We start from the raw sequence: 24,412 nt of genomic DNA on the forward strand, positions 1-24,412 counted from the left end.
TTAAATTGAATGAGTATCTCTTAGATTCCTTAATCAGAATCTTCGTGGTATAAGCTAGAATTGATGGCGGTATTCATGAGAATCCGGAAAGTCTAAACCTTGTCTGTGGTATTCCGAGTAGGATTCAAGGATTGGATGGCTGTGACGAGCTTCAAACTCGCGATTGTTGGGCGTGATAACAAACACAAAAGAATCAACGGATTCTATTCCGGCATGATCGAAAACCAACAGATGATTAGTCATGCTGTGACAGAGCATTTGGACTATTTTCACTGAGAGGATGGGAAGTAGCCATTGACAATGGTGACACCCTACATATAGCTTGCCATTGAAGGAGCCTTGTGTGTGGGAAGAGGAATACAAGAGGAAAGCTTAAATAAGAAGGACAAAGCATCTCCAAAACTCTAACATATTCTCCATTATTGCATAACAAGTAATTATTTCATGCTCTTTTATTTTTCTAATAACTCAAACTGATAATTATAATTGATATCCTGACTAAGAATAATAAAATAAACATAGCTTACTTCAAACCAATAATCTCCGTGGGATCGATCCTTACTCACGTAAGGTATTACTTGGACGACCCAGTGCACTTGCTGGTTAGTGGTACGAAATCATAAGAAATCTTGATTTTGATATTGGGATTACAATTTCGTGCACCAAAGAAGCATCTCAATTCTTGCCATTGGAGCAAACAATTTTGAGCTGAAACCTCAATTAGTTGCTTTAATGCAACAGAACTTTAAGTTTCATGGACTTCCATCTGAAGATCCTTACCAGTTTTTAACTGAGTTTTTGCATATTTGTGAGACTGTTAAGATGAATGGAGTAGATCCTGAAGTCTACAGGCTCATGCTTTTCCCTTTTGCTGTAAGAGACAGAGCTAGAACATGGTTGAACTCACAACCTAAAGATAGCCTGGACTCCTGGGATAAGCTGGTCACGGCCTTCTTGGATAAATTCTTTCCTCCTCAAATGCTGAGCAAGCTTAGAGTGGATGTTCAGACCTTCAAGCAAAAAGATGGTGAATCCCTCTATGAAGCTTGGGAAAGATACAAGCAGATGACCAAAAAGTGTCCTTCTGACATGTTTTTAGAATGGACCATATTAGATATATTCTATTATGGTCTATCTGCGTTTTCCAAGATGTCATTGGACCATTCTGCAGGTGGATCCATTCACCTAAAGAAAACGCCTACAGAAGCTCAAGAACTTATTAACATGGTTGCAAATAACCAATTCATGTACACTTCTGAGAGGAATTTCGTGAATAATGGGACGCCTCAGAGGAAGGGAATTCTTGAAATTGATGCTCTGAATGCCATATTGGCTCAGAACAAAGTGTTGGCTTAACAAGTCAACATGATCTCTCAAAGTCTGAATGGATGGCAAAATGCATTGACAAACCCCAATTTGACGGTTTATCTTGTATTGAATTTAGGGGATTTTATCACCTTTTTCCTACATTTACCCAATGAATTAGCATGGCTTTGTATATTCTCCTTTAATTGTGCTTAAGAGTGAAAACATGCTTTTTAGGTCTTAAAATAGCTAAATTTAATTCACCTTGATTCTATTAGATGCCTTGATATGTTTGTTAAGTGATTTCAGATTTAGGAGGCAAAGATTGGATCAAGGGAATGAAGAAAAAGCATGTAAAGTTGGAGAACTCATGAAGAAATGAAAGAACCGGAAAGCTGTCAAGCCGACCTCTTCGCACTCAATTGACCATAACTTGAGCTACAGAGGTCCAAATGATGCGGTTCCAGTTGGGTTGGAAAGCTAACATCCGGGGCTTCGAAATGATATAAATTTTGCCATATGTTGCTTCGCGTTCAGGGGCGCGCACGCGCACTTTGCGCGCGCGCGCCGATGCTGTCCGTGGCCCACTTTGATGAAATCGTCCCCAGCGGTTTTAGGAGCCATGTGGGCCCAATCCAACTCATTTCTGATGCTATTTAAGTCAAGTATTGAAGGGGAATCAAGGAACTTTAGATACTTTTGATCATTAGCTTAGTTTTAGGAGTTAGAGTTAGTTTTAGAGAGAGAAGCTCTCACTTCTCTCTAGGATTAGGAATTAGGGTTAGATTAGGATCTCATAATTCTAGGTTTAATTCAAGTCTCCTTCTACTTCTACCTTCAATTGATGATTGCTACACTTTGGTTCTTCTTTCTATCCCTATCCTCTAGTGTAATTTCTCTTATTTTGTTTCTAGGTTTTGTAATTGAGATATTTTTGTTCTTTTGTTTTCTTTTAATAATGCAATTTGAAATAATCATATGATTGTGATGTTGTTGATTGTTGCTTTGTTAATTCTTTGTAATTGTTGGTTGTTGATTCCTTTTATTCTTACAAATAAAAATGCTTTCTTTCATCACCCTCCAAGTGTTTGATGAAATGCTTGAGAGGATGTTAGAGTAGGATTTTATGTTCTTGGCTTGAGGAGGTAACTTAGGATTTCTTGAGTCACTAGTGTCCAATTGATTGCTAGTTGATAGCCATTAACTCTAGCCTTCATTAATCCAATTAGTGGAAAGCTAGGACTTATGGACTAGGATTGATATAACTCACTTGACTTTCCTTTGTTAATTGATTTAAGGATGACTAAGTGGGATTACTCCTTGCAACTACCATACTTGTGGCTAGTGATAATGATGAAGACCCTTGACAACCAAATCTTGCCAAGACCATTTTGTTAATAAAGTTTTCTTACCATTTACTATTCATGTTTCTCCTCTAAAACCCCAAATATAACTCACAACCAATAACAAAACACTTTATTGTAAATCCTAGGGAGAACGACCCGAGGTTTAAATACTTCAGTTTATAGATTTTAGGGGTTTGTACTTGTGACAAACAAATTTTTGTATGAGAGGATTATTGTTGGTTTAGAGACTATACTTCGACGAGATTTCATTTGTAAAATTCTAAACCGTCAAAAATCCAATCGTCAAAATGGCGCCGTTGCCGGGGATTTGCAATGGTGTTGTGTTATTGGTTATTGTACATATGTGAATATTGTGAATAGGTTTATCTTTTGTTTGTTTCTTAATTTTTGTTAGCTTTATTTTGTTTTTCCATAATGAATTCTCACTTTGGCTATGAGTTTGGCTCTAATTGTGTTGTAGGGAATGTGAACTTCAATGCTAACATGTACCAAGGATGGAACACTCCAAGATGGGAGGAGCCTCAAGGAATTGATCACTTCCATTGGCATCAACCTCCGGACACTTATAGGTATAATTCTCATCCTAATGCATGTCAATTCAATGGTTATGGTGATTCCTTTTATGACAATCAACCACCACCATATACCTATGAATCTTATCCTCAACATGATGCTCAACCATACTCACAAGCCCCATATCACCAAAACCCTCCATATGACCCCAATCCTTATCCACCATACCCACCACCTTATGAGCCATATGAACCATACATGGAACCACCACCATTCCAACACAATTACTCTCAAGAACCACCTCAATGCACACCATCTCCATACCCTTACCAAGAAGAACCACCTTCCTACTATAAACCCTCTCTCCAAAATAATGAACCCTCTTATCCACCTCAAGCCCCATTAGATGACTCTCTCACATTGCTACTTCAAGGACAAGCGGATATGCAAAGGAACACCTTAGAGTTTGTGACTAACTTGACTAAGGTAGTGCATACTTTAGCCTACAAATGTTTGAACACTCAAGGTGCTTCCATAGCCACATATGGAGAATCAATTGAAGAGCAAAGCATGAAGGAGAGATTGAAAACTCCGGTGGGGGATGAGGGATGCTATTTTGTGTTGGAACAATTGGAGGAGCCTATGATCATTGAAGAAAAGGAAGAAGTGGTTGAAGATCTAGGGGATGTTGAAAGTCCATGGGAACGAAGCATCATGGAGAACTCTTCTAAGAAGCTTGACATTGATGTTGAGGAGGGTGCGCAACCTCCAAAGCACATCATGGTTGAAGACTTTGAAGAGGTTGATCAAGAGATGGATTCAATTATTGATGAGTTCCTATCCACAATTGAATCCTCTCCCATTGAGCTTGACATAGAGGGTAAGGAAGAAGATACCTCACCTCCCATACCCTTGGTAAGCCACGAAGAAAATATTAAATTGGAAGGAAGCTACCAAGAGGAAGAGGTTGAGGTTAATATAAGTTGTCAAGAGGTGGAAGTTACAAGGAAAGAGCACAAGAGCGTAGACATCGCAATGGCTAAGTGTGGGGAGGCCCCCCTTCCCAAATCACCACCTAACATAACATTCAAGTGGGTAAAATTTCTATCCCTAAACTTCACTTTCTCACTTGAATATGGGTTGATTGAAAATGATGGTCAACTTAGAGCTCTTTGTGGAGTTAAGAGTAAGAGGGAGTGGTGTAATGGTTGGAAAGAGAATGTTAGGCTCATTAAGGTTAAACCCTCAAGGCATAAATACTATGGTTGGAGGAATGCTAAATTGTATGGGTCTAGAAGGAGAATTTGGTGCATAAAGGAGAATTCTATATGCCTACCACCCAAGTTGAATCATGATGATCAACTAGAAGTTGGGTGTGAAAATAAGATATGGGATCCCGGATCACAACATGAAGACCAATTTTGGGAGCTCATATCTTGGGTAGAACTTTGCCCAAGTTTGGTGAAGATGGTTGGAAATTCTGTCAACCAATTGAGAAGCAAAGATCCTTGGAGATTCAAGGATGAGTACAAACATAAGCCACCATGACAATAAGCTTCTCAAATGTCCAACTTAAGGACTTAAACTAAAAGTGCTAGGTGGGAGACACCCCACCATGGTAAACTCTTTCCATCCTCTTTTAGTTTTGTTTAATAAGTGATTTGAGTTGCCATTGTAGGTAGATTTTCATTTCATATTGATTTGTTTGTAAAGATTGGTTGTTAGTATGTTGTATTCATTAGTAGTAGATGAATAAATCCTAAAATTGAATTGTATTTTTGTGAATTGTTTGATATTTGATTGAATAAAGAAGAGTTTTGGACATTATAGGGAGCTTTTGGGCATTTTTTTTTCTGCTTTTTGAAAAAAAAACGAAAAAAAAAAAAAAACAGCCATGGGCGCCCAAGCACGCTGTGCGCGCGCGCGCACATTGCACTTCTGCAACTTCTGGTACAAAAACCAGAGAGTTGTGCGCGCATTGTGCCAGCATTGTGCTGGGAGCACAAGCTCATCTACGCGTAAGCGCGCTGTGCGCGCGCGCGCGGATCGTCCCAACCTCATCCACGCGTAAGCGCGCTGTGCGCGCGCGCGCGGATTGTCCCTGCTGCATCCACGCGTAAGCGCGCTGTGCGCGCGCGCGCGGATTTGCACCCTGCTTTTCTCTCTCCTCCTTTCTCCTTCTTTCCTCTTCTCTTCTTCTTTCTTTCTCATTTTTTCTTCTTCCTCTCTTGAAAGATTTTTTTTCTTTTCTCTTTTAATATAAAAAAAAATATTTTTTTAATAATAAAAAAAAAAGAAAAAAAAATATAATAATAAATAAATAAATAAATAAATAAAATACTAAAAAAATAAAAAAAAAATTTAAAAATAAAAAAAAAGTTTTTTTTCTCTTCTTCCATTTTCTTTTGTCTATTACATTTGCATACTTTTATTCTTTGCATTTCAATTTTGTTTCTATAATCCGTTCTCATTTTATTTTCTAAATTTCTCATTTTAATAATGGTGTTGAATTCTCTCACTCAATTGTTGAGAATTTCTTGCATTTGTTTTGGTGCTTCATGACTTGTTACATTAATTGCAATATTTGTCAACACACAAGATTAGTGCTTTAGTCCTTCCTAATTCATTACCCTTTGTTTTTTTTCTTGTACCGCTTCATCATTGAATTAGGATAGAATCAAATGCTTTCATGCGTATCACTAATCTTGTTTGTGTCACTCCTTATTTGATCTTGATGCTCCATATACTCTCCATGCTTTAACTTTACTCTTGCATCAAGTATTAGTTGATATGCCCTTTGCTTAAATTATTTTCTTACTCACATGTTGTAGCTACCATGTAGTAGAGAACCATACTCTTATTTGGCATTAGCCCCCGCCTATGTTCTAATTGCTTTGATGTCTTTGTTATAGGCTTAATTTTCTTTCTTTTTCTCTCCTTCTAGGTTGGCCACCAAGAAGGAAAGGAATGAGAAAGCTTTCGTAGGGGGCAACAAACAAGTCATCCGCACAACCTTTTGAAGGAGCTCATCAATTGTAGCAACCCGTCCACCTTGCTCTTCTTTGCATGCACCGAGGACGGTGCAATCTTCAAGTGTGGGGAGGTCGTTCGACCAATCTCCATGGGTAAAAATTTCCTTTTTCAACACCAATGTTAATTAGTTATTGCATGGCATGATAGGTTGCATGTTAGTTAGAATTTGTACATATTTTTACCACTTCTTTCTTATTAGGACTACTTGGTTATGGTGATGATTTCTTTCCCAAGAAACCGTTTTAGGGCAACCTACCAATTTGAAAACTTTTTGTTGAACTTGCTTGAAAGAATGTATTTTGGAACATGGTTCTTGAGCTAAGAACACAAGCTTGTGAGATTTGAGCCTAATGGTGTGGTTACATCTTATAACCACTTATTTTCCCTTCTTGTGTGCTTTATTCTCTTTCTATGAATGTAATCTTTGATTTGTTTGATTCTTTATGTCCATTATTTTGTGTATTCATGCATTTATATGATTGAGGCCATCATTTCATTTAGCTCACTTATCCAAATAGCCAACCTTTTATCTTCCTTTGTTAGCCAAATTTGAGCCTACGATTAACCCACTTGTTCTTAATTTTAGCACATTACAAGCTTAAAGCGGAAAACAATAAATTTCCTTATTTGGATCTTTGATTAGCTTAGGCTAGAGTGTGTGAGTATCATTCAAGTGTGGGAATCTTGGGACATTGGGTGAATAAAAAGGGTAATTTTGTATTGTTATTGAAAAATATTGGGAATTGGGTACATACTCATGTATTGATTAAATGTATAGACCTTATGCATTGATGTTCGTGTGTATAGTTTGAAAGAAAAAGAAAAATGAAAAGAAAAAAAAGAAATAAAAGTGAAAAAGAAAAAGAAAAGAAAAGAAAAGAAAAAAATGTATATAGAAAAAGAAAGAAAAGAAAAGCAATAAAGGGGACAAAATGCCCCAAAGTGAAGCTCAAACAATAAAGAATCAATGCATATGGAATGTGAATCAAAAAGGAAATGCATGAGTATGTGAAAAAGTGAGGAATGGGTAGTTAGATTAGTACTTAATTGTATAGGTCATTATATAGGTTAGGTGGGAAAGTTTAAGTTAATCAAAGATTCAAATCCTAAGTCCACTAGCCATATGTGATCCTACCTTGACCCTAACCCCATTACAACCTAAAGAAAAGACCTCATGATACATGTATGCGTGCATTGAATAATTGTTGATTGTTAGATGAAAAACAAATCTTGGAAAGCATGATTAGGAGAGAATTGAGAGAATCAACCCCAAACACCGAGCGACTAGAGTGTAAACACTCCCGGTGAGGGTTCGATGCTCAATTCCTTGATTCCCGGCTTTCATGAGCGTTCTTCTTGCAAGTCTACTTGAACTTCATTTCATACTTAAATTGGTAGGATTCATGAATCGTCATATGACCTTAGCCCTACCCGTTTATACATGCTCTTGGATGATTGATTTATTTTTAACCAAGTAGGTAAAACCATTTTGCATTTAGTTGCATATAGTTTAGGTTGCATATAGCTCATTTACATAGAATAGATATTGATGCCCTTTGCTTTCTCTTGGCTTAAGCATGAGGACATGCTTGGTTTAAGTGTGGGGAGGTTGACAAACCCCAATTTGACGGTTTATCTTGTATTGAATTTAGGGGATTTTATCACCTTTTTCCTACATTTACCCAATGAATTAGCATGGCTTTGTATATTCTCCTTTAATTGTGCTTAAGAGTGAAAACATGCTTTTTAGGTCTTAAAATAGCTAAATTTAATTCACCTTGATTCTATTAGATGCCTTGATATGTTTGTTAAGTGATTTCAGATTTAGGAGGCAAAGATTGGATCAAGGGAATGAAGAAAAAGCATGTAAAGTTGGAGAACTCATGAAGAAATGAAAGAACCGGAAAGCTGTCAAGCCGACCTCTTCGCACTCAATTGACCATAACTTGAGCTACAGAGGTCCAAATGATGCGGTTCCAGTTGGGTTGGAAAGCTAACATCCGGGGCTTCGAAATGATATAAATTTTGCCATATGTTGCTTCGCGTTCAGGGGCGCGCACGCGCACTTTGCGCGCGCGCGCCGATGCTGTCCGTGGCCCACTTTGATGAAATCGTCCCCAGCGGTTTTAGGAGCCATGTGGGCCCAATCCAACTCATTTCTGATGCTATTTAAGTCAAGTATTGAAGGGGAATCAAGGAACTTTAGATACTTTTGATCATTAGCTTAGTTTTAGGAGTTAGAGTTAGTTTTAGAGAGAGAAGCTCTCACTTCTCTCTAGGATTAGGAATTAGGGTTAGATTAGGATCTCATAATTCTAGGTTTAATTCAAGTCTCCTTCTACTTCTACCTTCAATTGATGATTGCTACACTTTGGTTCTTCTTTCTATCCCTATCCTCTAGTGTAATTTCTCTTATTTTGTTTCTAGGTTTTGTAATTGAGATATTTTTGTTCTTTTGTTTTCTTTTAATAATGCAATTTGAAATAATCATATGATTGTGATGTTGTTGATTGTTGCTTTGTTAATTCTTTGTAATTGTTGGTTGTTGATTCCTTTTATTCTTACAAATAAAAATGCTTTCTTTCATCACCCTCCAAGTGTTTGATGAAATGCTTGAGAGGATGTTAGAGTAGGATTTTATGTTCTTGGCTTGAGGAGGTAACTTAGGATTTCTTGAGTCACTAGTGTCCAATTGATTGCTAGTTGATAGCCATTAACTCTAGCCTTCATTAATCCAATTAGTGGAAAGCTAGGACTTATGGACTAGGATTGATATAACTCACTTGACATTCCTTTGTTAATTGATTTAAGGATGACTAAGTGGGATTACTCCTTGCAACTACCATACTTGTGGCTAGTGATAATGATGAAGACCCTTGACAACCAAATCTTGCCAAGACCATTTTGTTAATAAAGTTTTCTTACCATTTACTATTCATGTTTCTCCTCTAAAACCCCAAATATAACTCACAACCAATAACAAAACACTTTATTGTAAATCCTAGGGAGAACGACCCGAGGTTTAAATACTTCGGTTTATAGATTTTAGGGGTTTGTACTTGTGACAAACAAATTTTTGTATGAGAGGATTATTGTTGGTTTAGAGACTATACTTCGACGAGATTTCATTTGTAAAATTCTAAACCGTCAAAAATCCAATCGTCATGCATCCAACAGTACTAAAGAGACAGCTTCTGAAGAAGCTTATGATCCTGAGAACCCTGCAATGGTAGAGGTTAATTACATGGGTGAACTTTATGGAAACACCTATAATTCATCATGGAGAAATCATCCAAATTTCTCATGGAAGGATCAACAAAAGCCTCAACAAGGCTTTAATAATGGTGGAAGAAACAGGTTTAGTAATAGCAAGCCTTTTCCATCATCTTCTCAGCAACAGATAGAGAATTCTGAGCAGAGCTCCTCTAATTTAGCAAATATAGTCTCTGATCTGTCTAAGGCCACTTTAAGTTTCATGAGTGAAACAAGGTCCTCCATCAGAAATTTGGAGGCACAAGTGGGCCAGGTGAGTAAGAAAGTAACTGAAACTCCTCCTAGTACTCTCCCAAGCAATACAGAAGAGAATCCAAAGAGAGAGTGCAATGCCATTGATATAGTCAATATGGCCAAATGCAGAGAGGGAGGAAAGGACGAAAATCCTAATGAGGAAGACCTCCTGGGACGTCCTCTGAGCAAGAAGGAGTCCCCTATTGAGGACCTAAAGGAATATGAAGCTCATATAGAGACCATAGAGATTCCATTAAACCTCCTTCTGCCATTCATGAGCTCTGAAGACTATTCTTCCTCTGAAGAGGATGAAGATGTAACTGGAGAGTAAGTTGCTCAATATTTAGGAGCTATCATGAAGCTGAATACCAAGTTATTCGGTGATGAGACTTGGGAAGGTGAACCTCCCTTGCTCATTAGTGAACTTGATACATGGGTTCAGCAAACTTTACCTCAAAAGAAACAAGATCCTGGGAAATTCTTAATACCCTGTACCATAGGCACCATGACCTTTAACAAGGCTCTATGTGACCTGGGGTCAAGCATAAATCTTATGCCACTCTCTGTAATGGAGAAACTAGGGATCATTGAGGTACAGCCTGCCATATTCTCATTACAAATGGCAGACAAGTCAGTAAGACAAGCTTATGTATTGGTAGAGGACGTGTTAGTGAAGGTTGAAGGCCTTTACGTCCCTGCTGATTTCATAATCTTAGACACTAGAAAGGAGGAGGATGAATGCATCATCCTTGGAAGACCTTTCCTAGCCACAGTAGAAGCTGTGATTGATGTTGACAGAGGAGAGCTAGTCCTTCAATTGAATGGGGACCACCTTGTGTTTAAGACCCAAGGGTATTCTTCTGTAAACATGGAAAAGAGGCACAGTAAGCTTCTCTCAATATAGAGTCAAACAAAGCCCCCACAATCAAACTCTAAGTTTGATGTTGGGAGGCCACAACCAAACTCTAAGTTTGGTGTTGAGAAGCCCCCACATTCAAACTCTAAGTTTGGTGTTGGGAGGCCCTCATCATGCTCTAAACATCTGTAAGGCTCCATGAGAGCCATTGTCAAGCTAGTGACATTAAAGAAGCGCTTGTTGGGAGGCAACCCAATTTTTATTTATCTAATTTTATTTTTTATTTTACTATTATTTTATGTTTTATTAGGTTCATGATTATGTGGAGTCACGAAAAAAATACAAAAATTAAAAACAGAATCAAAAACAGCAGAAGAAAAATCACACCCTGGAAGAAGGACTTACTGGCGTTTAAACGCCAAAAAGGAGCATCTGGCTGGCGTTCAACGCCAGAACAGAGCATGGATCTGACGTTGAACGCCAGAAACAAGCAACATCCTGGCGTTTGAACGCCAGGAATATGCCCTGAGGAAAGCTGGCGCTGAATGCCAGGAAGAAGCATGGAACTGGCGTTCAACGCCAGCAACATGCTACACATGGGCGTTGAACGCCCAGAATGAGCATCACTTCGACGTCTAAACGCCAAAATTGCATGCAAAGGCATTTTACATGCCTAATTGGTGCAGAGATGTAAATCCTTGACACCTCATGATCGGTGGACCCCACAGGATCATCTCAGGATCTGTGGACCCCACAGGATCCCCACCTACCATATTCTCACCTTACCTCCTAATAATCCTATAACACACTTTCCCAAAAACCCTTTACCAATCACCTCAATCTCTCTTCCCCATTACCTCTTCACCACTCACATCCATCCACTCTTCCCCATAAACCCCACCTACCTTCAAAATTCAAATTTCTTTCCCACCCTAAATGGCCGAACCTACCCCCTCTCCTCTCCCTATATAAACCCCTCCATTCTCCTTAATTTTCACACAACACAAACCTTTCTTCTCCTTCTTGGCCGAATACACCTCTCCATCACTCTCCTCCATATTTTCTCTTCTTCTTCTTTTCTTTCTTCTCTTGCTCGAGGGCGAGCAATATTTTAAGTTTGGTGTGGTAAAAGAATAAGCGTTTTGTTTTTCCATTACCATTGATGGCACCTAAGGCCGGAGAATCCTCTAGAAAAGGGAAAGGGAAGACAAAAGCTTCCACCTCTGAGTCATGGGAGATGGAAAGATTCATCTCCAAAGCCCATCAAGACCACTTCTATGATGTTGTGGCCAAGAAGAAGGTGATCCCCGAGGTCCCTTTCAAGCTCAAGAAAAATGAGTATCCAGAGATCCGACATGAGGTCCAAAGAAGAGGTTGGGAAGTTCTAACCAACCCCATCCAACAAGTCAGAATCTTAATGGTTCAAGAGTTCTATGCCAATGCATGGATCACTAGGAACCATGATCAAAGTAAGAACCCGAACCCAAAGAATTATCTTACAATGGTTCGGGGGAAATACTTAGATTTTAGTCCGGAAAATGTGAGGTTGGCGTTTAACTTGCCCATGATGCAAGGAGATGCACACCCCTACACTAGAAGGGTCAACTTTAATCAAAGGTTGGACCAAGTTCTTATGGACATATGTGTGGCAGGAGCTCAATGGAAAAGAGACTTCAAAGGCAAGCAGGTTCAACTAAGAAGACTGGACCTCAAGCCTACGGCTAGAGGATGGTTGGAATTCATCCAACACTCCATCATCCCTACTAGCAACCGATCCGAAGTTACTGTGGATCGGGCCATCATGATTCATAGCATCATGAATAGAGAGGAAGTAGAAGTTCATGAAGTCATCTCCCATGAATTCTACAAAATAGCCGATAAGTCCTCTACTTCGGCAAGGCTAGCTTTTCCTCATCTTATTTGCCATCTATGTTACTCAGCAGGAGTTATCATAGAAGGAGACATCCTCATTGAGGAGGACAAGCCCATCATTAAGAAAAGGATGGAGCAAACAAGAGAGCCCACTCATGGAACCCAAGAGACACATGAGGAAGCTCATCACCAAGAAATCCCGGAGATGCCTCAAGGGATGCAATTTCCTCCCAACAACTATTGGGAACAACTCAACACTTCCTTAGAAGATTTGAGTTACAATGTGGATCAATTAAGGGTGGAACATCAAGAGCACTCCATCATTCTCCATGAAATTAGAGAAGATCAAAGAGCAATGAGGGAGGAGCAACAAAGGCAAGGAAGGGACATAGAAGAGCTTAAGGACATCATTGGTCCTTCAAGAAGAAGACGCCACTAAGGTGGATTCATTCCTTGTTCTTATTTTTTTCTTTCTATTTTTCGTTTTTATCTATGTTTTGTGTCTCTACTTCATGATCATTAGTATGTAGTAACTATGTCTTAAAGCTATGAATAAATTCCATAAATCCTTCACCTCTCTTAAATGAAAAATGTTTTTAATTTAAAAGAACAAGAAGTACATAAATTTCGAAAATTGTCCTTGAATTTAGTTTAATTATATTGATGTGGTGACAATACTTTTTGTTTTCTGAATGAATACTTAAACAGTGCATATTTTTGATCTTGTTGTTTATGAATGTTAAAATTGTTGGCTCTTGAAAGAATGATGAAAAAGATAAATGCTATTGATGATCTGAAAAATCATAAAATTGATTCTTGAAGCAAGAAAAAGCAATGAATAGCAAAAGCTTGCGAAAAAAAAAGTGGCGAAAAAAATTTTAAAAAGAAAAAGCAAGCAGAAAAAGCCAATAGCCCTTAAAACCAAAAGGCAAGGGTAAAAAGGATCCAAGGCTTTGAGCATCAATGGATAGGAGGGCCCAAGGAAATAAAATCCAAGCCTAAGCGGCTAAATCAAGCTGTCCCTAACCATGTGCTTGTGGCATGCAGGTCCAAGTGAAAAGCTTGAGACTGAGTGGTTAAAGTCGTGATCCAAAGCAAAAAGAGTGTGCTTAAGAGCTCTGGACACCTCTAACTGGGGACTCTAGCAAAGTTGAGTCACAATCTGAAAAGGTTCACCCAGTTATGTGTCTGTGGCATTTATGTATCCGGTGGTAATACTGGAAAACAAAATGGTTAGGGCCACGGCCAAGACTCATAATAGTAGCTGTGTTCAAGAATCAACAAACTTAACTAGGAGAATCAATAACACTATCTGAAATTCTAAGTTCCTATAGATGCCAATCATTCTAAACTTCAAAGGAGAAAGTGAGATGCCAAAACTGTTCAGAAGCAAAAAGCTACAAGTCCCGCTCATCTAATTAGAATTAATATTCATTGATATTTTAGAATTTATAGTATATTCTCTTCTTTTTATCCTAATTGATTTTCAGTTGCTTGGGGACAAGCAACAATTTAAGTTTGGTGTTGTGATGAGTGGATAATTTATACGCTTTTTGGCATTGTTTTTAGGTAGTTTTTAGTATGATCTAGTTACTTTTAGGGATGTTTTCATTGGTTTTTATGCTAAATTTACATTTCTGGACTTTACTATGAGTTTGTATGTTTTTTTGTGATTTCAGGTATTTTCTGGCTGAAATTGAGGGACCTGAGCAAAACTCTGATAGAAGGCTGACAAAGGATTGCTGATGCTATTGGAATCTGACCTCTCTACACTCAAAATGGATTTTCTGGAACTATAGAACTTCAAATGGTGCGCTCTCAACGGCATTGGAAAGTAGACATCTAGCTCTTTCCAGCAATATATAATAGTCCATACTTTATTCGTAATTAGACGACGTAAACTGGTGCTCAACGCCAGTTCCATGCTGTATTCTGGAGTCAAACGCCAAAAACACGTCATGAACCAGAGTTGAACGCCCAAAACACGTTACAACTTGGCGTTCAACTCCAATAAACGCCTCAGCACGTGTATAGATCAAGCTCAGCCCAAGCACACACCAAGTGGGCCCTAGAAGTGGATTTCTGCATCAATTACTTACTTCTGTAAACCCTAGTAGCTAGTCTAGTATAAATAGGACTTTTTACTATTATATTTTCATCCTGGATTGTATTTTTGATCTGGTGATCACGTTTTGGAAGCTGGCCTCTCAGCCATGCCAGAACCTTCATCACTTATGTATTTTCAATGGTGGAGTTTCTGCACACCATAGATTAAGGGTGTGGAGCTCTGCTGTACCTCAAGTTTCAATGCAATTACTACTAGTTTCTATTCAATTCCGCTTGTTCTTATTCTAAGATATTCGTTGCACTTCAACATGATGAATAGGATGATCCGTGACACTCATCATCATTCTCACCTATGAACGTGTGACTGACAACCACTTCCATTCTACCTTAGACCGGGAGCATATCTCTTGGATTCCTTAATCAGAATCTTCGTGGTATAAGCTAGAATTGATGGCGGCATTCATGGGAATCCGGAAAGTCTAACCTTGTCTGTGGTATTCCGAGTAGGATTCCGGAATTGAATGACTGTGACGAGCTTCAAACTCGCGATTGCTGGGCGTGATGACAAATGCAAAAGAATCAAGGGATTATATTCCAACATGATCGAGAACCGACAGATGATTAGCCGTGCTATGACAGAGCATTTGGACCATTTTCACTGAGAGGATGGGATGTAGCCATTGACAACGGTGATGCCCTACATACAGCTTGCCATAGAAAGGAGTGACAAAGATTGGATAAAAACAGTAGAAAAGCAGAGATTCAGAAGGAACACAGCACCCCAATACACCTTTCTGAAATTCCCACCATTGGATTACATGAGTAACTTTATCTTTATTTTCTATTTAATTTATTATTATTATTCGAAAAACCAATAATCTCTTAAATTAGTTAAATCCTCCTGACTGGGATTTACAAGATGACCATAGCTTGCTTCATACCAACAATCTCTGTGGGATCGACCCTTACTCACGTAAGGTATTACTTGGACGACCCAGTACACTTGCTGGTTAGTTGTGCAGAGTTGTGACAAAGTGTGATTTATGTTTGAGAGCGCTACCAAGTCTTTGGCACCATTGTTGATGATCACAATTTCGTGCACCAGTTGTGCACTCTCCTCCTCAACATCCAATTCAATCTTCTTGGAGAGGTTCTCTTCAACTCTAAGTTCCCAAGGAGGTTTTGCATCTCCTAAATCTTCAACCACTTCTTCCTCTTCTTCGATGATCATAGGCTCCTCCAATTGCTTTAATACAAAATGGCATTCCTCATTCTCCACCGGAGTTTCCAATGTCTTCTTTATGCTATGCTTTTCAATTGATTCTCCACATGTGACCATGGGAGTGCTTTGAGTACTCAAGCATTGGGAGGCTAAGGTGCTTACTACCTTGGTCAAAGTAGCCACAAATTCTAGTGTCTCTCTTTTTATTTCTCCTTGCCCTTGAAGTATAAGGCTAAGGATTTCATCCATTGAGGATTGGGATGGGTATGAGGGTTCAATGTCTTGGAGAATGGGTTCATAATAGGAAGGTGGTTCTTCTTGGTAAGGATGTGGTGGTGTGTATTGAGATGGTTCTTGGGAGTAGTAATTTTGGAATGGTGGTTCCATGTAGGGCTCATATGGCTCAAAAGATGGTTTGTATGGTGGATATGGATTGGGGTCATGTGAAGATGTTTGGTGAAAAGAGGCGTGTGAGTGTAGTTGAGGTTCATGTTGAGGATATGATTCATAGGCATATGGTGGTGGTTCTTGAAAGTCACAAGGAGATTCACCATAGCCATTGGATTGATATGCACCAAAAAAATGGCTCTTCTTCATAGTGCATTGGTGGAGGTTATTGCCATGAAGATTGATCATATGCATATGGCTCCTCCCACCTTTGATTGTCACATCCTTGATACATATTCTCATTGAAGTTCTCATCACCTACAACATAGTTGTAATCACACTCATAGCCAAAATGAGAGTTCATGGTGAAAAGATAAAATAAAAAAAAACAAAAGCTACTAAGAAATAATGAAACAAAATCCTAAACTAGCAAGCAATCCAAAAATCAAGCTATTCACACTATTCACATATATACAATAACCAATAACATAACACCATTGCAACTCCCTAGCAACGGCGCCATTTTGATGATTGGATTTTTGACGGTTTAGAATTTCACAAATGAAATCTCGTTGTAAAGTATAGTTTCCAAACCAACAATAATCCTTTCATACAAAAATTTGTTTGTCACAAGTACAAACCCCTAAAATCTATAAACCGAAGTATTTAAACCTCGGGTTGTTCTCCCTACGAATTGCAATAAAGTGTCTTGTTATTGGTTATGAGTTATCTTTTGGGGTTTTTGATAAGAGACATGAAAAAGTAAATGGCAAGGAAGTAAACTAATGGCTAAAAAGGTCTTGGCAAGGGTTGGTGGTCAAGGATCTCTATCCTAATCACTAACCACAATTTGAGAATTGGCAAAGATCAATCCCATTAAGTCATCCTCTAACTAGTAGTAAAGGAAAGTCAAATGAGGTATATCAATCCTAGTCCATAAGTCCTAACTCTCCACTAATTCAATTAGTGAGAACTAGAGTCAATGGATCCCAATCATCAATTACTTGGACATTAGCAACTCAAGAGTTCCTAAATTACCATCTCAAGCCAAGAGCATAAAATTCTAGTCTAAAATCCAACCAAGCATTTTATCAAACACTTGGAAGGCATAAAAGGAAAGCATAGTAAATCAACAACAAGAACAACATCTAACAACAACTAATTGCAAAGAATTAACAACAACAATTAAAGGAAACAAGATCTAAATGAATTACCTCAAATTGCATTAAAGAAGAATAGAAGAAGAAAGAGTGCATCAACAACAAAGTAAACAATTACAAGAATGAAATACAAAATTAGAGAGAGGAAGAGTAGAGGAACAAGAAATTGTAAAGGAAAAGTAAATCAAAGCATGAATTAAACATAGATCTAAGAAATCCTAATCTACTTCTAACCTAATTCTAATTCTAGAGAGAAGTGAGAGCTTCTCTCTCTAAAACTAACTCTAAACAAATCCTAATGTGTGTGAATGATGGCTCCCCCCTTTTGTTCTTTAATCCTTGGCTTTAAATAGCATTTTTGGCGCCAAAGTTGGTTAGGATTGAGCCCCACAACCCTTCTGAATTTGCTGGCCACATTTTCATTAAAAAATCATATACTAGCACCGACGCGTACGTGCACAGCACGCGTACGCGTCCATGGGGTAATTCGCAAGGTGCACGTAAGCGCCTAATGCGCGTGCGCGTCCATGGGCGAGTTCAATTCTTTGACTTTTCATGATCTTCTCCACTTTGTATGCTTTCCTTTCACTCCTTTGATCCTTCCCTAGCCCCTTTCAACCTGAAATCACTTAACAAACAAATCAAGGCATTGGTGCGCGAAATTGTGAACAATACTTTTCACAACTCTCATAATCCCCGGTCATGAACCCCAAAAACTTAGTGTTCAATACCATGGCATTACACAACTTCGCACAACTAACCAGCAAGTGCACTGGGTCGTCCAAGTAATAAACCTTACGCGAGTAAGGGTCGATCCCACGGAGATTGTTAGTATGAAGCAAGCTATGGTCATCTTGTAAATCTTAGTCAGGCAAACTCAAATGGATATGGTGATGAACGAAAATAAACAATAAGATAAAGATAGAGGTACTTATGTAATTCATTGGTAGGAACTTCAGACAAGCGCATGAAGATGCCTTCCCTTCCGTCTCTCTGCTTTCCTACTGTCTTCATCCAATCCTTCTTATTCCTTTCCATGGCAAGCTTGTGTAGGGTTTCATCGTTGTCAATGGCTACCTCCCATCCTCTCAGTGAAAACGTTTACCTATGCTCTGTCACAGCATGGGGTAATCAGCTGTCGGTTCTCGGTCAGGCCGGAATAGAATCCATCGATTCTTTTGCGTTTGTCACTAACGCCCCGCCTGCTAGGAGTTTGAAGCACGTCACAGTCATTCAATCATTGAATCCTACTCAGAATACCACAGACAAGGTTAGACCTTCCGGATTCTCTTGAATGCCGCCATCAGTTCTTGCCTATACCACGAAGACTCTGATCCCACGGAATGGTTGGCTCGTTTGTCAGACGAGCACTCGGTTGTCAGGCGATCAACCATGCATCGTGCAATCAGGAATCCAAGAGATATTCACTCAATCGAAGGTAGAACGGAGGTGGTTGTCAGTCACACGTTCATAGGTGAGAATGATGATGAATGTCATGGATCATCACATTCATCAAGTTGAAGAACAAGTGATATCTTAGAACAAGAACAAGCGGAATTGAATGGAAGAACAATAGTAATTGCATTAATACTCGAGGTACAGCAGAGCTCCACACCTTAATCTATGGTGTGTAGAAACTCCACCGTTGAAAATACATAAGAACAAGAGTGATCATTGGCTTCGGCCCCATAGAGGGAACCAGAAGAACCAAGATGATCTCAGATCCAAAGATACCAAGATGAAAATACAATAGTAAAAGGTCCTACTTATAGAAAACTAGTAGCCTAGGGTGTACAGAGATGAGTAAATGACATAAAAATCCACTTCCGGGCCCACTTGGTGTGTGCTTGGGCTGATCAATGAAGCATTTTCGTATAGAGACTCTTCTTGGAGTTAAACGCCAGCTTTAGTGCCAGTTTGGGCGTTTAACTCCCATTTGGGTGCCAGTTCCAGCGTTTAACGCTGGGATTTCTGAGGGTGACTTTGAACGCCAGTTTGGGCCATCAAATCATGGGCAAAGTATGGACTATCATATATTGCTGGAAAGCCCAGGATGTCTACTTTCCAACGCCGTTGAGAGCGCGCCAATTGGGCTTCTGTAGCTCCAGAAAATCCACTTCGAGTGCAGGGAGGTCAGAATCCAACAGCATCTGCAGTCCTTTTTAGTCTCTGAATCAGATTTTTGCTCAGGTCCCTCAATTTCAGCCAGAAAATACCTGAAATCACAGAAAAACACACAAACTCATAGTAAAGTCCAGAAAAGTGAATTTTAACTAAAAACTAATAAAAATATACTAAAAACCAACTAGATCATACCAAAAACATACTAAAAACAATGCCAAAAAGCGTACAAATTATCCGCTCATCACAACACCAAACTTAAATTGTTGCTTGTCCTCAAGCAACTGAAAATCAAATAAGATAAAAAGAAGAGAATATGCTATGAATTCCAAAAACATCTATGAAGATCAGTATTAATTAGATGAGCGGGGCTTTTAGCTTTTTGCCTCTGAACAGTTTTGGCATCTCACTCTATCCTTTGAAATTCAGAATGATTGGCTTCTTTAGGAACTTAGAATCCAGATAGTGTTATTGATTCTCCTAGTAGAGTATGATGATTCTTGAACAAAGCTACTTATTGAGTCTTGGCTGTGGCCCAAAGCACTCTGTCTTCCAGTATTACCACCGGATACATACATGCCACAGACACATAATTGGGTGAACCTTTTCAGATTGTGACTCAGCTTTGCTAAAGTCCCCAATTAGAGGTGTCCAGGGTTCTTAAGCACACTCTTATTTGCCTTGGATCACAACTCTTATTATATATATATTTTTTTTTTCGTTTTTCTTTTTCTTTTTCTCTCTTTTCTTTTTTTTTCGATTTTTTTTTTATAGAAATGCTTTTTCTTGCTTCAAGAATCATTTTTATGATTTTTCAGATCCTCAGTAACATGTCTCCTTTTTCATCATTCTTTCAAGAGCCAACATTCATGAACCACAAATTCAAGATACATATGCACTGTTTAAGCATACATTCAGAAAACAAAAATATTGCCACCACATCAAAATAATTAAACTGTTATAAACTTCAAAATTCATGCAATTCTTTTCTTTTTTTTTCAATTAAGCACGTTTTTATTCAAGAAAGGTGATGGATTCATAGGACATTCATAACTTTAAGGCATAGACACTAAGACACTAATGATCACAAGACACAAACATGAATAAACATAAGCACTAAAATTCGAAAAACAGAAGAATAAAGAACAAGAAAATCAAAGAACGGGTCCACCTTAGTGATGGCGGCTCTTTCTTCCTCTTGAAGATCCTATGGAGTGCTTGAGCTCCTCAATGTCTCTTCCTTGTCTTTGTTGCTCCTCCCTCATGATTCTTTGATCTTCTCTAATCTCATGGAGGATGATGGAGTGTTTGTATAAACTCTAACCATCCTCTAGCCATGGGCTTGAGGTCATGCCTTCTTAATTGAACCGGCTTTCCTCTTGAATCTTTCTTCCATTGGGTGCCTTCTTCACATATGACTGTGAGGACTTGGTCCAACCTTTGATCAAAGTTGACCCTTCTAGTGTAAGGATGTTCATCTCCTTGCATCATAGGCAAGTTGAATGCCAACCTTACACTTTCCGGACTAAAATCCAAGTATTTCCCCCGAACCATAGTAAGATAATTCTTTGGGTTCGGGTTCACACTTTGGTCATGGTTCTTGGTGATCCATGCATTGGCATAGAACTCTTGAACCATCAAGATTCCGACTTGTTGAATGGGGTTGGTAAGAACTTCCCAACCTCTCCTTCGGATCTCATGTCGGATCTCCGGATATTCACCCTTTTTGAGTGAAAAAGGGACCTCGGGGATCACCTTCTTCAAGGCCACAACTTCATAGAAATGGTCTTGATGCACCCTTGAGATGAATCTCTCCATCTCCCATGACTCGGAGGTGGAAGCTTTTGCCTTCCCTTTCCTCTTTCTAGAGGTTTCTCCGGCCTTGGATGCCATAAATGGTTATGGAAAAACAAAAAGCAATGCTTTTACCACACCAAACTTAAAATGTTTGCTCGTCCTCGAGCAAAAGAAGAAAGAAGAGAGTAGAAGAAGAAGAAATGAGGAGAAAGGGAATGGCTTTGTATTCGGCCAAAGGGGAGAGAGATAGTGTTTAAGGTGTGTGAAAACGAACGAGTGAAGGAGGGTTTATATAGGAGAGGGGGAGAGGGATGTTCGGCCATTTGAGGGTGGGTTTGGGTGGGAAAGTGGTTTGAATTTGAATGGTGGGGTAGGTGGGGTTTTATGAAGGATGGATGTGAGTGGTGAAGAGAAAGATGGTATTTGATAGGTGAGGGGTTTTTGGGGAAGAGGTGTGGAGGTGATTGGTGAAGAAGAGAGAGAGTGGTAGGGTAGGTGGGGATCCTGTGGGGTCCACAGATCCTGAGGTGTCAAGGAAAAGTCATCCCTGCACCAAATGGCATGCAAAATCACGTTTTGTGCCATTTCTGGCGTTAAACGCCGGGCTGGTGCCCATTTCTGGCGTTTAACGCCAGCTTCTTGCCCTTCTCTGGCGTTTAACGCCAGTCTGGTGCCCCTTTCTGGCGTTAAACGCCCAGAATGGTGCCAGACTGGGCGTTAAACGCCCAACAGCTAACCTCACTGGCGTTTAAACGCCAGTAGGTGCGTCCTCCAGGGTGTGCTATTTTTCTTCCTGTTTTTCATTCTGTTTTTGCTTTTTTTATTGATTTTGTGACTTCTCATGATCATCAACCTACAAAAAAGATAAAATAACAAAAGAAAATAGATATTTATAACATTGGGTTGCCTCCCAACAAGCGCTTCTTTAATGTCATTAGCTTGACAGAGGACTCCCATGGAGCCTCAGAAATGCTCAGAGCCATGTTGGGACCTCCCAACACCAAACTTAGAGTTTGAATGTGGGGGTTCAACACCAAACTTAGAGTTTGGTTGTGGCCTCCCAACACCAAACTTAGAGTTTGACTGTGGGGGCTCTGTTTGGCTCTGTTGTGAGAGAAGCTCTTCATGCTTCCTCTCCATGATGACAGAGGGATATCCTTGGGCCTTAAACACCAAGGATTCTTCATTCACTTGAATGATCAACTCTCCTCCATCAACATCAATCACAGCCCTTGCTGTGGCTAGGAAGGGTCTGCCAAGGATGATGGATTCATCCATGCACTTCCCAGTCTCTAGGACTATGAAATCAGTAGGGATGTAGTGGTCTTCAACTTTAACCAGAACATCCTCTACAAGTCCATAGGCTTGTTTTCTTGAGTTGTCTGCCATCTCTAGTGAGATTTTTGCAGCTTGCACCTCAAAGATCCCTAGCTTCTCCATTACAGAGAAGGGCATGAGGTTTACACTTGACCCTAAGTCACACAAGGCCTTCTTGAAGGTCATGGTGCCTATGGTACAAGGTATTGAAAACTTCCCAGGATCCTGCCTCTTTTGAGGCAGTTTCTGCCTAGACAAGTCATCTAGTTCCTTGGTGAGCAAAGGGGGTTCATCCTCCCAAGTCTCATTTCTAAATAACTTGTCATTTAGCTTCATGATTGCTCCAAGGTATTTAGCAACTTGCTCCTCAGTGACATACTCATCCTCTTCAGAGGAAGAATACTCATCAGAGCTCATGAATGGCAGAAGTAGGTCCAATGGAATCTCTATGGTCTCATTTTGAGCCTCAGATTCCCATGGTTCCTCATTGGGGAACTCATTGGAGGCCAGTGGACGTCCAGTGAGGTCTTCCTCAGTGGCGTTCACTGCCTCTTCTTCCTCCCAGAATTCGGCCATGTTAATGGCCTTGCACTCTCCTTTTGGATTTTCTTCAGTATTGCTTGGGAGAGTACTAGGAGGGAGTTCAGTAATTTTCTTGCTCAGCTGACCCACTTGTCCTTCCAAATTTCTGATGGAGGACCTTGTTTCAGTCATGAAACTTTGAGTGGTTTTGATTAGATCAGAGACCATGGTTGCTAAGTCAGAGGTATTCTGCTTAGAACTCTCTGTCTGTTGCTGAGAAGATGATGGAAAAGGCTTGCTATTGCTAAACCTGTTTCTTCCACCATTATTATTGTTGAAACCTTGTTGAGGTCTCTGTTGATCCTTCCATGAGAAATTTGGATGATTTCTCCATGAAGGATTATAGGTGTTTCCATAGGGTTCTCCTATGTAATTCACCTCTTCCATTGAAGGGTTCTCAGGATCATAGGCTTCTTCCTCAGATGAAGCCTCCTTAGTACTGCTTGGTGCATTTTGCATTCCAGACAGACTTTGAGAAATCATATTGACTTGTTGGGTCAATATTTTGTTCTGTGCCAGTATGGCATTCAGAGTGTCAATCTCAAGAACTCCTTTCTTCTGACTAGTCCCATTGTTCACAGGATTTCTTTCAGAAGTGTACATGAATTGGTTATTTGCAACCATTTCAATCAGTTCTTGAGCTTCAGTAGGCGTCTTCTTCAGATGAAGAGATCCTCCAGCAGAGCTATCCAAAGACATCTTGGACAGTTCAGAGAGACCATCATAGAAAATACCTATGATGCTCCATTCAGAAAGCATATCAGAAGGACACTTTCTGATTAATTGTTTGTATCTTTCCCAAGCTTCATAGAGGGATTCTCCTTCCTTCTGTCTGAAGGTTTGGACTTCCACTCTAAGCTTACTCAATTTTTGAGGTGGAAAGAACTTTGCCAAGAAGGCATTGACTAGCTTTTCCCAAGAGTCCAGGCTTTCTTTAGGTTGTGAGTCCAACCATGTCCTAGCTCTGTCTCTTACAGCAAAAGGGAATAGCATGAGTCTGTAGACCTCAGGGTCAACCCCATTAGTCTTGACAGTGTCACAGATTTGCAAGAATTCAGCTAAAAACTGATGAGGATCTTCCAATGGAAGTCCATGGAACTTGCAATTCTGTTGCATTAGAGAAACTAATTGAGGCTTAAGCTCAAAGTTGTTTGCTCCAATGGCAGGGATAGAGATGCTTCTCCCATAGAAGTCGGGAGTAGGTGCAGTAAAGTCACCCAACACCTTCCTTGCATTGTTGGCATTGTTGTTGTTTTTGGCTGCCATGTGTTCTTCTTCTTTAAAGAATTCGGTCAGGTCCTCTAAA

At 39.5% G+C, this 24,412-nt stretch overlaps 2 non-coding genes across 2 annotated transcripts; one reads left to right on the forward strand and one right to left on the reverse strand.

The window, feature by feature from the left end:
• Nucleotides 1–987: 987 nt before the first annotated feature.
• Nucleotides 988–1,091, reverse strand: LOC112764390 (small nucleolar RNA R71). Its single transcript, XR_003183133.1, has one exon. It is a non-coding gene; the product is annotated as a small nucleolar RNA R71 (small nucleolar RNA).
• Nucleotides 1,092–23,859: 22,768 nt separating this feature from the next.
• Nucleotides 23,860–23,967, forward strand: LOC112766677 (small nucleolar RNA R71). Its single transcript, XR_003184499.1, has one exon. It is a non-coding gene; the product is annotated as a small nucleolar RNA R71 (small nucleolar RNA).
• Nucleotides 23,968–24,412: the final 445 nt, after the last annotated feature.

Source organism: Arachis hypogaea, chromosome 2, assembly GCF_003086295.3.
Source record: "Arachis hypogaea cultivar Tifrunner chromosome 2, arahy.Tifrunner.gnm2.J5K5, whole genome shotgun sequence".
Taxonomy (NCBI): Eukaryota; Viridiplantae; Streptophyta; class Magnoliopsida; order Fabales; family Fabaceae; genus Arachis; species Arachis hypogaea.